Below are 13613 nucleotides of genomic sequence, written 5' to 3'. Positions count from 1 at the left end.
TGTGTGTGTGTGTGTGTGTGTGTGTGTGTGTGTGTGTGTGTGTGTGTGTGTTAATATGATATCAATTGGCTTATAGAATGGTTTATTGAGAAGACAAGGAAGAAGGGGCTCTAGTGCTCTAAGAGGAGTTTGCCAGAGTCAAAAGATTCCAGGATCGTTACATGTTCGAGAGGAAATAATATATTTTCTATTTTTTCCCGTTTGCCTTCTTTTCATTTCTCTAGAGTGACTTCTGTCGTCTGCTTTCCTCTCCACGTTCTCAAACCTCCTCCCACACCCATTCTTGAACCCATTTCTCTTCTTTTCGCCCTCACTCCTGGCACTTATTCTACTGGCTCTTACTGCCTGCTGTCTATCAGCCACAACCCCTGATCTTAGTGTGGGCGTTCCTAGTTTTTGGTGTGGGTGAGATCGATCACCTTGTCTTCTCGGATAAGGGCGCAACATCTCGGAGATCCAGTTTCCAAATTAGATAAGATAAGAAAAGATAATACTTTATTATCCTAGAGGGAAATTATTCTTGGCTGTACAGAACCGTAAAAACACATACAGGTATACATACAAATGTAAATTATATATTACTCTCATTAAAATTCAGTTTGAAAATCAAGTTGGTCACGTAAAAATCTTTTGTCGTCCTTTAATAGAAAAGAAAGGCTTTGGTAGGCATTTGGAGAGTTGAAAAAAAAATTACTGAAATTGAAAAACTCTTGTAATTTTAAGAAAAAAGTATAAATATAATAAAAATCGGAATGTGGCTGCCTTCTTAAACTTTACGGTAAGGGCTCATGTGAAGTAAAAAAATATAAAAAAGCGTTCAAACACATAAAACCTAACCATTTGTACTCAGTGGCAAAGGCTGACTTGTTTGTCAGGGTAAACATAGTGAGTTAACCCCCCCCCCCAAAAAAAAAAAGAAAAAAAAAAGAAAGAAAAAAGAAAGAAAAACCGATCACGCGCAAAAATCTGTCAAACTATAGGAACACAGATTACGTTTCTTATTCCGAAACGTCATCATTGGGTTGTGAAGGAAAACAAATTCCAATTTCATAATTATGTACAGCAGCCAAATAAGTGGAGAACATATCGCCTTTAAAGTTATTCCTACTTTGGCAGAAACTCAATAATAATCCCTGTAGCAGACCCAAAAAAATAACGGTCTATGTATTTTTTTCAAAGCAAATTTAAACCAATGCAGTGCTTAGTCTACTAATGATATTGACAACGATCATCATAATATTATAGAAATTGGTGATGCGGGGATTGCATTATCAAGTAAAGTTAAAAGCATCTGTTTTGATTTCAATGTCAATGTCGGCTGAGGTAAGTCATCTGATCAGCCCCATGTATTTATCATTAACTTAATTAAGAAAAATAAGTAAAACGGGCCATCTAAAAAAATACTAAATATACTGCTTTATAAGTAAATAGCTTAGTTTTACCAAGACCTGATTATTGCAACTCCTTTTCATCAAGTATATCTCAGAAGAAAGTTTCGTTTTATAGAACAGAAACCAAGACTCTTTCAATATATGAAAACCTAGTTACTTCTGAAACTTGGAGTTAAGTAGGTAAAATATCTAAAGAGAAGCAATTATGTTCGGACAGAATTATGCGGAAAACAGTAACCGTAATTAACAGCACATGTATACTTTTCTCTTTCACTGAGCTTTACAACATCAATATGGTGAAAATTGCAAATACCTATTAAGTTCAGAATATCAGACATCTATTTTAGGTATACGTTTTTGTTGAATAAAGTATGGGTATTGGTGTATGTATTTTTAAGTTTATATGTGTTTTGGCGAGCATGTGGGTGTATGTATATATATTTACTTTGCTGCAGCAAATTTCTTTTTGTGAAGATCAAGAAAACGTATCTTACATAACGATTATTTTTCTTCCCTTAAAATATTGTTATTCTCGCCGATTCCATTGTACACAATGACTCTGCACATGTCTTATCTTATCTTACCTTATCTTATCTTATCTTACCCATCGTTCTGACTCTAGCTTTTTATCTTTTTCCTGTTCCGCCATTTCTCGTCGATCGATCTATCTATCTATCTATCAATCTATCAATCTATCTATTTCTTTGTCCAACTCTATGATGTTTGACTTGTGTAAATGCGCGCACGCATGTGTGTGTGTGTGTGTGTGTGTGTGTGTGTGTGTGTGTGTGTGTGTGCGTGCGTGTGTGTGTGTGTGTGTGTGTGAGAGAGAGAGAGAGAGAGAGAGAAAGAGAGAGAGAGAGAGAGAGAGAGAGAGAGAGAGAGAGAGAGAGAGAGAGAGAGAGAGAGAGTAAGCGTCTGCGCTGTTTGTGCTTTGAGCCTACTTCGTTTTTTGTTGATTTTTTCCGCTCGGAGTTTATGTGAATAATATTTACCCGGAAGTTGTTTTTTGTTGTTGTTGTTGTTGTTTTAATAGAGGGTTTACGGCACTCGCAACTGCCTAAGGTCACAAGAGCTCCGGAAGGTTTGGACTACCAGGTGAACAACAATATCCCAGACGAAAAATGAAATAATATCTAAAGATAAAAATTTACATTGGAGCTGACGAATGACATATTATAACGTTAATATCTTTGGGGTGTGTCCCGTTGTCAAGCCAACCCAGACAGGTTTTGACATAATGACGGGAAACTGTTTCTCATGTCGAGTCCTGCATGTCAGTGAATGATGCATCAGATGTGATATATACATTTGTCAGCTTTACTTTTCTTTTCGTGTTGAATTTTAATGAGAGGAATATAATATTATAATTTAGATTTTTTCTGATTACCAGCATGTGTTCCTACAGTCATGTACAGGCAAAAACATTTCATTCTGGGACAATAAAGTATTATCTATTTTTCTTATCTTATCTTAGCTTATCTTATCTACTTACGGTCAGTAAAGGGCGGGGCGGGGGGCCGGAGGGGGGGGGGTGGGCTCTTGTGGTTTAGAGGTTAGGGTGTTCGCCTTTTATTAAAAGGTCCAGGGTTCGAATCCAGGTAGCGAACGAAAAAGTTTCTTCGCTATAATTGTCTCCATTCACCTCCTTTCCTGCTCTTTAACAATGTTATGTCGTCTGCTTTTGTCTCCACTTTCTGGCCCCACACCCTCACCTCCTTTGCCCCCTCATCAGGCTCCTCTGGGCTCCTTCTTACTGCTGCCTTTCAGACACACCCCTGATCTTCTTGTAGGAAAGATCTCCCCCTAGCCTTCTAGGACAAAGGCGAAATATCTCGGAGGTCCCGTGTGCAAGCTGCGCTCGTTAAATATCCCTTGGTGGTTTGAAATCGATAAGAATAGGCTTCGGCCGCCACCCGAGCAAAATTCAAAATTTCCTACCAATTGAAAAATGTGTAATGTGTTCCGCGTGCTCATATGACTTTGTGCTGTTGGGAGCGCCGTAAAATATTGACCAAAGAAAAATAAAACAGTAGATGACAATTTGTTGGAGTCTCCTCTAAAGGACACGAGGCTTGTTTTGTTTGCGTCATGGTTCAAGTTTTTACCTGCGTTTCTCCAGTTTACTTTCAGTTTGTGTTTCTAGGCTTTAAAGGGAGGGTGTGAGTTGGGGAGGTACCGTAGCCGGTATTACGGTATCGTTTTTGTAGCAAAGTCGTTCTGCCTGGCTACTAAGTGCGTTTGTTCTTTTTTAGAATTATTATTGTTATTTTAAAAATTGTTATTTGCTCTAGATGGAAAACGTCGGTGGCTATTTGAAACGTAAGTTGTGCATTTCATTGAGTCTTCGCCATTGTACCCAAAATAAAACAGACAGAAACGACGCGAGTTTGATCGCCTTAAGGTTAAGTAAGTTGCACTGACTATAAGCAGCCTGCTTCCTAAATGAGTTAAACTCTGTCGAAGGACACGGTTATTTCTTACTCTGACTGATATGCCCCCTGCTCAACTGTTTGTTGGTCTGAGGTGTTCAACAGTTTAACAACGTTAGACACAACATTCTCAAATATTTCAAAATTTGTAATAATATCGTATTATGTCACGTGTCCGAACTCTACAGCCAAGGGACTACAAAAAATCTTCTTTAACAAAATTTTTGGCAACTACATTTCCAATAGATTTCGGAGAAATGTTTTTGTGGAGTAGATGGTGGATGATCCTGTGGTTAGACAGAACAGCTCACAACCGAAGAGTCGTAAGTTCGAACACCGTCAGGTGCCCATCGTTGTCTTTGGAAAAGCACCCAGTGAAAATGTTCTTCACTCCATCCAGGTAGAAATGAGTACCAGGCTTTAGGCTCCGAAAGTTTAGTCAGTTTTTTAATGTTTGAGCACACAAGGAAAGGTGGTAATAAAATGCATTAACTTCTCGGTTTCTCCATCTACCCTATGTTTCACATTGTTACTGTACACTGCATTTTCATGTGAAATGGGAAATTTGAATGAGATGAAATCATCATTCATTGGCAACCAAGATTTTATGACATTGTCATGTAGATTGTGTGTGTATGTGTGTGTGTACGTATATGCGTAAGTGTGTGCACGTGTGGGATATGTTTAAGTGTGTGTATGTGTGTGTGCGCGTGTGTGTGTTTGTGTGTGTGTTTCTGTGAGTGGGTGTGGGGAGGGAGGATTGAAAACTCTTGTTTGCAATCTCAGTTAATCTCGAGATGATTTGTTCGTTTGGATACTTGGCAAACCAGTTGACTTTCCTTTCAGGTTTCTAAAATTCAACTTAAAAAAAATAATGGAGAAAAGTGTCAAAATATATGTGAGGATATAAAGTTGTTTCATTTTTAAAATTAAATCACGCTCAGTGTTTTCAAATGCCTCATTGTAACTTTGGTTGCCAAACTGTAACTTCAAAGGTTACGTAATAACATCAAACGTAAACATAGAATGTTCAAATGAGAACATATAAACCTCAAATGTAACACAATAGAACTCAGTTGCAACATAATAACTTCATTTTCAGTTTAGTAATAGTTTTATGGCACTCGCAATTGCATAAGGTGAAATGAACGCGTGGGACATACGTCGTACGTTGATTGTTTTCATGTAAGTTCACAGCACGTCCTGGTTTTACTTTGCTAGTAAGAATGATTGAAGTACCTAAAAACACAAAGGAGAAATTCAGTTTTAAAAGTGGCAAATTACATTTTTAAGATACAACTATTTACAATTTGGAGTAAAGGCCAATGATCTTTATATTGAGAGAATTATGTATGAGCTCAACGATGGAGAACATGTTTTTGATATTTGTTTTGGTAAGTGTTTTACGGCGCTCACAACTGCGTAAGGTCATATGAGCGCGCGAGACACACCAAACATTTTCAGTTGGTAGAAAATTTTAAATTTTGCCCAGGTGGCGGCCGAAGCCTACTCTTATCGATTTTGGACCAGCAAGGGATCTTAAACGTGCGCAACTTGAACACGGGACATCCTAGATTTTTTGCCCTTGTCCAAGAAGGCAAGGTTTTTTTCTACCATAAGATCAGGGGTGTGGCTGAAAGACAGCAGTAACAAGGAGCCAAGACGTATTATAGCAGTAGAAAGGCTGCCAGAAAGAGCCAGGAGTCCCGAGGAGGGGGCAAGGGGGGGGGGGGGAAGTAGAAACTAAAGCAGACGACAGAACAGGGTTAGAGCAGAAAAGAAGGTGAAATAATAAAATTTTATTAAAGAACATTTTCTGTCGCTGTCAGGTTTCGAACCCGGGACTTATTGAATGACTGGCAAAACACTGTAACCTCTAGACCACGAGAGCCCCCGAACGATGGAGAGCAAATTCTTTAAATCAGTGCACTTGAAAATATATGCTTCGGGTCTTTTCAAAGTTTGGACATTCTATTAAGATGTTCCTGATCGTAAAGTCAGATGGCGTTCGAGACAAAATTATGTTTTTTCCTCTCCCTGCCGGGTGTATTTATTATTCAGGGAGGTGTCTCCAATACGATTTTTATTAAAATAACTTCATCTCTTCGGGAGAGACCAGAAGCTTTTCGCGGACCCTACCTGGGTATTACACTCTGGGGTTTCTTATTCACTTGACCACTTCACTGTCCCCCCCCCCCCCCAAACAGTCTGGAAGTTTTCGGTATTTGACCTTATTTTTTAGTCTGTCTGCGGGAGGGTGTTCTCCGTTGATCCCAACAGCAGTGACAAGGATTCGTTCACCAGACGATTCCTCTGCTCTTTTCATCGGATGGCTAGGTGGCCATACAAACCACAATAATATGCTTTCCCTGTGCCACCAAAGAATGAATCTTCAATTGTTATAAAATAGTTCAGGATTTAAGAGTGTGAAACTTGTGAGTGATGTGAAACAAAACAAGGAATCGGACAGAATGTCATTTTATGTCCATTTGCGTGTGGATGATCGTAAGGTTTACCATCTCTAAATGGAAAAAAATAAAAACAAAAATACAATTTTTAAGGGAAAATATATCGAATTACTGCGCGCATGTCAAAAAGATTATGTCGTTTTGTTTTCTAATTTTTGGGAGGATCATTTACCAAGTCAAAAATGCAACATGTAGGATTACTAAACCCTTTTTACACGGCTGTTTTGAGCGAGGCTTTCCACCCAGACTGTGTGGGCAGTGTTTATAAAAAAGGAAAACATTTTATCCGATTAGTTGGATTTGTAAGATCGGTTGCGGTCAAAGAAATAGAACTTCGTAATGTTGCTCTTTTATCGATCTCTAATTCAGCAACAGATAACGTTAACCTCAATGATAGAACAACAGACACGCATAGTATAGTCACTCATGGCTATGCGTGTTTTACTCACTGTTGTGTATCTATATATTTATGGTGGGTGGTTGGCGGGTGGTTTGGAGTGGTTTGCTTTTCCTTTCCTAGCAAACATTTATCGTCCTTATCTCCCCTCCTTCTTTTTTATGTTTGTTACTCTCTTTTCATAACACCTCTAATTTTCTGGCTCTCATATGACCTTAAGCAGTTGCGAGCGCCGTAAAAAACTCTACTAAAACTAAAACTAAATATATTTATGCCAACTGAGCTAGATTTATCTAAGACCTCAAAATATTCTACGATTTATTCACTTTTGAAAACCTAGAATCTAATTTTAATATCAAGGAACGTCTAATACGCTTCGTGGTTACAACCAAGGGTAGTTCGAAATAATATTAAAATTGTGTGTTAGGATCCAAGGAATTACAGCCGGAATTGCAAATTCTTAAAAGTGCCCTTTTTAATAAACCAGATAAGGTAATACGCTGTAGCAAGAGTTCAGCTACTGAATGTATTGTACTGCCGTTATTTACACAAAACGAAGCTTACTGCATTTTGTACCTAATGAAATGATTTCCACACTGCTTTCTGACACACAGATCTACAACCACTGAACACAAAGGGTTTTTCTCCAAGTAGCACAAAGTACAACAACAATAATAGTATGTACTCTTGCTGTTACAACTTTTGGAAGGCTGGTTGTGCCCACTAGTTCTTTTTTCCTTGGTTGCTGGTCTATCAGGTGGTTCAAGTTCAAGACGCAGCTTTTGACTTTTTTAAATTTGTGAAGGAAAAGGAAAACCGGAAAAAACAGCAGCAACATAGAGATGATATACTGAAGTGGGGGTACCTCATCTATATTTGAGAATTTGTCCTCAAATATCTTTTTGTGGCGTTTCACAAGTACACATACTAGTGTAAAGTGGTATTCCTCAAGAATTCTTGGCAACAGATGGCAGCCGACAATACCAGACACCGAAGTTCTCAAAATGGTGAAATCCGAGAGTATTTTTTCTAAGCTCAAAAGGACCAAACTTTGCCTGACCGACCAGTCGTAAAAATACCTGACTTAAGAATTGATAAGACTTCCAGTGGGATTATTCTATTCTGAGCTGTCCTCAGGAAAACATAAAGCTGGTGCAGTAAAATCTTTTTAAAGCGCTGCAGGCCTAAAGTAATAAAGACGCTCTGAAAATATCTCTAAGGGCCTCAACATTGTTGCCTTGACATGGCGGAGCGTAACTTCCGGCAGACTCAGTTGTAGTGCAGCAATAACAGAAGGCAGCAAATCAAATGAGGAGTCACAAATTAGAATTAATGCTATAGCCAAAAGAGAAGCTCACTAACTGTCTACACCCACAAGTTAAGAGGAAGTTTTTAAATGCTCAAAATGTGTCATACTTGTTAATGCCTGAATTAGTCTTAGTGACTCTCTCTCTCTCTCCTCTCTCTCTCTCTCTCTCTCTCTCTCTCTCTCTCTCTCTCTCTCTCTCTCTCTCTTTCTCTCTCTCTCTCCCTCTCTCTAACTTTACTAGGTAATTTTTACATACAACTGCCAGTCTCTTCTTTCTTAATATCTTTCGTGAAGGAAGCAAATATTGGTAATACATGTATTAGGCATTGAAACTGTGGTCGGTGTAAGTATATGTGTGTGTGTGTGTGTGTGTGTGTGTGTGTGTGTGTGTGTGTGTGTGTGTGTGTGTGTGTGTGTGTGTGTGTGTGTGTGTGGGAGAGAGAGAGAGAGAGAGAGAGAGAGAGAGAGAGAGAGAGAGAGAGAGAGAGAGAGAGAGAGTATGTGTACGTGTGCGTGTGCGTGTGCGTGTGCGTGTGCGTGTGCGTGTGTGCGTTATTTGGTTTGTTATGAGGTGTGTGTATATGTGGGTTTGTTGGGTTTTTTTGGGTAAATTTTTACGGCGATCGCAACTGCATAAGGTCATATAAGCGCGCGGGACATACCAAACATTTTCAGTTGGTAGGAAAATTTGAATTTTGCCCGGGTGGCGGCCGAAGCCTACTCTTATCGATTTTAGACCACCAAGGGATATTCAACGTGCGCAACTTGCACACGGGGCCTCCGAGATTGTTCTCCCTTGTCCGAGAGGGCTAGGTGTAGATCTTTCCTACTAGAAGATCAGGCGTGTGGCTGAAAGACAGCAGTAAGAAGGAGCCAAGGAGCAGCAGTAGAAAGGCGGCAGAAAGACTCAGGAGCCCAGAGGAGGGGGCCAAGGAGATAAGGGGATGGAGGCAGAAAGTGGAGACAAAGGCAGACGACAGCATATTGCTAAAGAGCTGGAAAGGAGGTGAAAGGAGACAATTTTAGAGAAAAACATTTTCGGTCGCTACCCGGATTCGAATCCGGGACCTTTGAATAAGAGGCGAACACCTTAAGGTCTATGCCACGAGAGCCGCCTGTGTATATGTGATATATATATATGTTTGTTTGTTTGTTTAGTATAGGGTTTTACGGCGCTCGCAACTGCATAAGGTCATATGAGCGCGCGGGACACACCTAATACTTTTTCGTTGTAGGAAATTTTGAATTTTGCCCGGGTGGCGGCCGAAGCCTACTCTTATCGATTTTAGACCACCAAGGGATCTTTAACGTGCGCAACTTGCACACGGGTCCTCCGAGATTTTTCGCCCTTGTCCGAGAAGGCTAGGTGTAGATCTTTCCTACCAGAAGATCAGGGGTGTGGCAGAAAGACAGCAGTTAGGAGGAGCCAAGGAGTAGCAGTAGAAAGGCTGCAGAAAGATTCAGGAGCCCAGAGGAGGGGGCAAAGGAGGTGAGGGGGTGGGGGCAGAAAGTGGAAATGAAAGCAGACAACAGAACATTGTTAGAGATCAGGAAAGGATGTGAAAGGAGACAATTTTAGAGAAGAAAATTTTTTGGTCGCTACCCGGAATCGAACCCGGGACCTTTGAATGAGAGGCCAACACCTTAACCTCTAGGCCACGAGAGCCCCCTGATATATATATATATATATATATATATATATATATATATGTATGTATATATGTATGTATATATGTATATATATATATATATATATATATATATAATACACACATACACACATATATATATATATATATAAATATATGTATATATATATATATATGGGCGTGTGTGTATGTGTGTGTGTGTGTGTGTGTGTGTGTGTGTGTATGTGTGTGTGTGTGTGTGTGTGTGTGTGTTTAGGTGTGTGTATTTATGTTTACATGTTGAGGGATAACACAACAGTTTGAATACATCATTTTTTCTTCTTTTTTTCCGACCTGTCGCAAAATCCCCAGGCGGTCAGAACATCCTACTCCTGTCGTCTCCATGCTTTGAATGTAGGATGAATGTCGAGCTGATGTCAAATTTTAATTTCCAGGAGTATATTACATAACAGTGGAGACACGTGCTCCATACACACGCACTCACACACGCACACACACACACACACACACACACACACACACACACACACACACACACACTCACACACACACACCCACACACACACACAAATACATACACACACATTAAGTTAATTTTAAAAAAAATGTGTTTTCGCGTGTATTAAGGTTCATCAACATTGAAAAAAAATGGACATGCATTGCTATCAACTGAATGGAGAACTTTGTCTCTTTAATAAACAATATTTTATTTTGATAGTTCCAAAACAGCTTTGGAAAACAGATCAGTCAGAAATAACACGCAAAACTTGGACTTAACATTAAATATGCTCATTATTATTTTGTTTTGGAGTCATTGGTTTTGTGTGGAGAACGATCCCTTTGGGAAGGGACTCGATTAAATTTTGGATATAAATATTTTAGTTAATTCCAAATGGCACTGAAAGTTGCAAACGAAGGTTCTGCATTGGGAACAAAGTCGCTTTTCATCAGCTGCTGTTTTTTTATGGGGCTTCACATACCTGTATGATTCATATTGAGGATATCTACTGGTGACCATTCCAACGTTGGCATGATTTGAATTTCCAAGAATTGTCCAGTGGCACTGGTCATGTGAGAAAATGCACTGTTAAGCATGGGGATGTCTGCTTGAATGACACCATGACGAAAAATAAAGGTAAGATATAACGTTCCAGCACTTGCGCGATAAAGTCTTCTAAACAAAACCATCTGGTGATTCTCATGAGGGCAATTTTGTGTTCATTCCACCTCAGACCACCCCAAATCTTGCCAGTTTCGAGGGCTCTGTTCCCCACTGACGGATGATTACGTCTCAAATTTAAATAACACAGTCCATAATATGCAAAAACGGTTTCGTGCTCTAAACTACAAATACTAATGAGCACTTGTAGTATTAACTCCAGGTTTTGTGTCGTAATTGTGACTGCTCTGTTTTTCTAATCCATTTGAAAAAAAAATTCTGTTCAATGAACAGACAAAAATATTCTCGATTTATTTGATGCTCAATGCATGTCACCAACGTTGATGCACCTCAATATACACGCAAACTCATTTACGTTCTTTGATTGGCCAAGCATGATCTTTAAATGTCAATTTTCAATGACCACATCTCGAGAGAATTTATCTAGCTTGAAATTGGTATGCTGCATGGGTGGGCAATGCATGGTGGATCGCATGGTAGTGGGGGTTGATTGGGTGATTCCATTTTTCAAGTTTTTTTAGAACACCACGGCATATCTGCATCTGCTACAGCATTGGTGTTTGTTTTTTCCCTATGTCATTCTGTCCGGACACTCATGACTGCCCACATGTCACAATACGTCCCTTCTCTTTTTCCTTTATTTTTTGGCTTCGTGGGCTTTGCTCATGGGTTTGTATTCTATTTCGGTTGTTTTTTTTGGGGGGGAGGGGGGTTGTTTTGTTTTACTTTTGGGAGGTCATTTGGTTTGTTTTTTTTGTCTGTGTATGTGTTTTTGTTTTGTTTTACTTCTTGTTTTTTGTGATGTTTTTCTTTTAGTAGCAAAAAGGCATTGTCTATCATTTAAGCACTTTCTCTCTATCATTATTTACGACTGTAAATTCCAGTATTTGTCTCCAATTATAAAGCACTTTTCGTGAATCTCGTACCATTCTTTTCATTCAGAGAGTATTTCCCACATTAGGTAATATGCTTTAGGCGGGGTTCTGCTAGATATCTGTACCGCCCTCTCTTGCTCACTTCATTTGCATATTGCATGAAGTTACATGATAATAAAAATGCCACGCACACTTTGTTTAGATGAAAGAACAGACTGGAAAACACCAGCTTTCAACCTGTATCCTACACTTCCTGTACTTGTTCTCTTCTCACAGATTCCTGATGAAGCTGATGTCGCTGACAACGATCCTGTGTTTGATTGTGGTAGTTGCTGAAGTTGTCGAGGTTGCTGCTGCTCTGAACTATGGTGTAAGTTGAATTATTAGTAACAAACTCAATGTCTTCTTGTAACTCTGTGATTTGCTTAACAATGGCAGTGGCTTTGTAAAAGTTTATCTACTTGTAATATGAATGAGGCTTTTTACGGTCTTTATCTAGGTTGATGAAAGGGAAAACAGAAACGGGAGAAAAAAGTGGGGATGTTATTATTTATGTTTCTAAAAACCAATTTGGTACTTGATTCATTAAGTGGGGATGGTATGACTGATAAAAGTAGTGTGGTCCTTGGTTCATCAATCGTTTGTATTGGTTAATTTTTCAGAGCTGGAAGTTCTCCAAGCGTGTATAGGGTGGCGTTCAGGTGATACATGTAATTTGTTCGTCTCTAGTATGTCAAAGAAACAAACTTTATCCAATTCTTAAACGAGTTCGAAATTTAGAAGAAAAGAAAAATCATAATATTTTGATTGGTGCTGTTGGTAATGGGGTAATTTGTGGGGGGGGGTGCTCTTGGCCTTTGCAAATGGTCATAATTTAAATGAAGTGCACACGTAATTTTTCTTATTACATTGGAAGAATCAGAATGTAGACTTGTGAAGTTTATCTACATCAGTTCGTCGTATCTCTATTGCTGGTTGCGCTTCTTTTCCAATTCATAGCTTGAAAACAATTATGACACCGTAGAAGTAGCAAGCAGCAGCAGTAATTTTTTTTGGTAAGTGTTTTACGGCGCTGGCAACTGCATAAAGTCTTATGAGCGCGCGGGACACAGTGCACATTTTCAATTGGTAGGAAATTTTGAATTATACTCGGGTGGCGGCGAAGCCTACTCTTATCAATTTTGGACAACCAAAGAATCTTTAACGTGCACAACTCACACACGGGACCTCCGAGATTTTTCTCCCTTGTCCGAGAAGGCTAGGTGTAGGGCTCAAAGACAGCAATAAGAATGAGCCAAGGAGTAGCAGTAGAAAGGCTGCAGAAAGAGCCAGGAGCCTTGAGGAGGGGGCAAAGGAGGGGATGGGGTGGGGGCAGAAAGTGCAGACGAAAGCAGACGACAGAATATTGTTAGAGAGCAGGAAAGGATATGAAAGGAGAACATTTTTAGAGAACAAAATTTTCTGTCGTTATCTGGTTCGAACTAGGGACCTACGGAATGAAAGGCGAACACATTACTCTCTATGCCACTAGAGCCCTCCGCAATAGTAGTAGTAGTAGTAGTAGTAGTAGTAGTAGTAGTAGTAGTAGTAGTAGTAGTAGTAGTAGTAAACTGTAATAGTAGTAGTGGTAGCAGCAGCAGTAGTAGTAGTAGTAGTAGTAGTAGTAGTAGTAGTAGCTCAACAAGTGGAAACGAACCTTTGAATAACAAAATGCCCAAAATGTAGCAAACTCTTCTCGACCAGAATCTTTCTCATCGATCAGAGCAGAAGCTACAAGTCATGGCAATTCTTATTTCTTCCGCCTAAAGGATATAATTCTCTCTGCAGATGCATTGGTCAACTCCAGACATTGATGGACAATCATCATCATCATCATCATCATCATCATCATCATCATCATCATCATCATCAT

The sequence above is a fragment of the Aplysia californica genome, unplaced genomic scaffold (assembly GCF_000002075.1).
Source record: "Aplysia californica isolate F4 #8 unplaced genomic scaffold, AplCal3.0 scaffold00002, whole genome shotgun sequence".
Taxonomy (NCBI): Eukaryota; Metazoa; Mollusca; class Gastropoda; order Aplysiida; family Aplysiidae; genus Aplysia; species Aplysia californica.
This window is presented reverse-complemented; position numbering follows the sequence as displayed.